Source organism: Mytilus edulis, chromosome 14, assembly GCF_963676685.1.
Source record: "Mytilus edulis chromosome 14, xbMytEdul2.2, whole genome shotgun sequence".
In the NCBI taxonomy this organism is placed as follows: domain Eukaryota; kingdom Metazoa; phylum Mollusca; class Bivalvia; order Mytilida; family Mytilidae; genus Mytilus; species Mytilus edulis.
The window spans coordinates 11,074,485-11,077,997 of NC_092357.1; positions in this window are offsets into that span (position 1 = coordinate 11,074,485).

The window sequence follows — 3,513 nt, forward strand, 5'->3', positions numbered from 1 at the left end:
CGAATTATTCTATCACGATCATGTGGATTCTCTATAAATACAGAAAAAAAATGATAAACTTAATGTTTTTGTTAGTAATGTGTAATATAAGAATCAAATTGGAAATAATCAAAATGACTGTTTCAAATACATATCAGTACAAAACCTGTATTTGACTGAAATATTTTACCAAACACTCAGCAATTAAAGAAGGTAAAAAAAGACACATATTATTTTCTGTACATTTTTTGTTATTTTGTTTGATTTTGATTGATTATTTATATTTAAGGCAAACGTTTCTTAAAAATATATTTATTTATATCATTAATTCGTTAAAATGGGAATTTAAAGCAAATGACAAAAAGAAAAAAATTATTCGTCTAGGGTAACATTAAGAGTATACTTATCACAAATTGTGAACCGTGATAAATTATTTTTTTATGGACATGAATCAAGTATTACAAAACTTCCGACAAACCGATAGCCTAAAGATTTGAAACAGCAAAACAAATAGACGTTAAAATTTCAATGTGATCTGAAAGTAAAAAGACCAATTATTAAACCCGTTCTTCTAATCAAGTTGTCCCTATCTAAATATTGCGTGTAACAAACGCACAACACAAGAAAAGGGAAAATATATAAAAACTTTCTTTACAATGTTCGTTGCTAAATTTTCAATATCTTACTTAAAATACAAGCATAATGCAATGCAGTTCTTTTTGATTGTTCTGAAAAGTTTATATCCACTCCATTCTTCAACATCTCTTCTACAAGGCAATAATTTCCTTGAGCAGTTACATCAATTAAATTGAATACATCTATTTTAAACTTATTAGGACTCACAAAATTAACCCAATTTGTTTTCTGTATTTCAACAGTTTGTTTGACAAGGCTAATTGTACATAGCATATCTCCGTATTTAACTTTAAATTACTCGCTTTTATGAGAGTTTCTTCTATATCTGCATCTGATCCTGCAAAACAAAACAGAATTATTAACATCATATTGTTATTTTATAAGTTTGAAGAAGACCGCAGTCATACAAATTATATAATCTATTTAAGGTCCTTACACAGAGTCAAATGTTCATAAGAATGACATCCAGATTTCATAAGAAATATACACCGATGTTAAGAGCACTTGCCTTATAACCATAAAATAATCCCACCTTAAGGCAAGACAGATAGCTCTTTGGTCTGTACCTAACGTTTATACATATACCATTGGATCGCTACCTATTCTACATACGTTTCTACGCATGTGGTCAAATACTGGTTCCTGAGTATGTCAAGTGATTTATAAACACAAACGTATATGCTTATAATGTTTGTTTTTGTATGTCAAATTAGCATATTTGTCTATTTGAACATAAACAATTATTATCATACTTCAATAAATACAAATTCAACAAACTTTGGTGATGCTCGATGACAAACAAATTTAAAAATCAATACTTCAAGCAAAAGTCAGAGAGCTGATACAAATAAAGTTAACCTAAAGTGCAACCACAACCCAACAATATTTGCTTGCTGAGATATATACAAATTTAGATCTCATCGTACAATTTTGAGTAACACACACAAACAATTTGTCTATCATAAAACTGTTAATGCTATCGAGTATTAAGTTAGGAACATAGTTTTTAATATTACATCTCAAAGTGTTTTTCGAACCGCTCTGACGATGTCAACTAAAGCAATTAAAAACTTTCATATCTTTATATTATCTATATCATTGGTTTACTTCACAATCTGATATTTTATTGTTACTTGTTGAAGTTAATGTTCGTTGAAGGTATTTGATCATTTATGTTTGAACAGAAATTTTGTCATAAGGGTGTCCGTACAATGTACATATATACCCAACTTTGGCTCTAACTGATAGCATTGACGACAAATGAAAGTTATTAAACTTTCTTTTGTGAATACCGTCATCGTGAATGCTAAACTAAACGATTTGAAAGCAAAGTATATGGATGTAATAAACTCGTCATAGACGTCGCGAAAATAACATTTTACGTTAGCAACATCATTACCTCCCCTGTAACTGTATCGTATGCCCTTAAATGGCATATAGTTTACAAGTGTGAACAAATCTTATAAACAGGTAATTAAACAAGGTGTATAGATGTGAACAAATTAATGTGAAACCAGTGTCCATTACATTAAAGTAATGTAAAATCGAAGAAAAATTAATGTCAAGAAATACCGAAAATAAACAATCAAATATCTACATGTATCTGAGTTAGAAATGTCTTACCTCCGCTTTGTATAAGACCAACCGCCGTATATAAATTATTGTTACCCAATCGATTAAGTAATGGACAAACTGTGAATACCTAAAAGAAGCAAGCTTTATAGAAAACATACTTTTGATGCGCTTGAGCTTTTTCTGATGCATATTATAAGGGACCACCCGATTTTAATTTCCTTTGAGCTCAGTACTAGTATTTTTGCTATTTTACTTTTTCGCTTGCTTGAAAACTAATATATTATTTATCAAATATTTTCGTCATAATGAAAGACCTGCATCAAGTAATGATACAATAGTTGTTTCCCTTCGTTTGATGCGTTTGAGCTTTTGATGTTGCCTTTTCAGAAGGAATCGACCTTCCGCCTTTTTTCTTGGAATTCTTTTTTTTCCTCAAAATTTTGCTGCTTATGTTAATTCAATTTATCGGACATGTTTTACACTATCTACCATCAGAATGATATAGGCCAAGTTTGGTTCAATTTGGCGCAGCAGTTTCAGAGGAGAAGATTTTTTTTAAAAGTTAACGGACGTCAAATGCCAAATGATGAGAAATGCTCACTTGGACCTCTTGATTCAAGTGAGCTGAATATGACATACATCAAATTTAACAACCTCGTTCATTGCTGTGTTGGACGATTTTTTTTTATTTATTTAAAATCCACTCGTAAAGGAATAAAAGAACAGAAGTACTGGGATCGAATCTTTATTTTGACAGACACATGGTTAGATTAACATTGGCTCTAACGTAGAATCGCGCATCTGACGTCTCATTCGCTAAATCAAAGTAACCATTGGTATAAACTAAATTTACATAATAAAAAAGGATGTTTTGTTTCATATCTATCTGTTTCAAAAGTCATCTTTCACATAAAATATTGATTCAGACAATTTTCGCACATGATTAACTCTTAATTTACCCAAAATGACATTTTAGAAAAGGGGGTATATTATATGTTCTCGTTATTAATTTATGTTTAAAATTGTAAAAACACACATATATTCCAATGTTTCACATTTTGACGTCGCAAATAAAGTATGAAGTTGTTAATTCTTCTGTCATTTTATCGTTTGCCTTAAAAATAATGATACAATCATTGTTAATGCATTATATATCTTATTCAATACATGTACGATACAAACTCATTAAATATACCAGGATTACATTTGTGTATGCAAGACACAGGTGTACGCATTCTTCTGTTGTCTACTATATCGTTAAGCATTTTAGAATTTTATCTTTCGATCGATATCAACAGTTGTTTTGTTTAAAATGAAATAAAA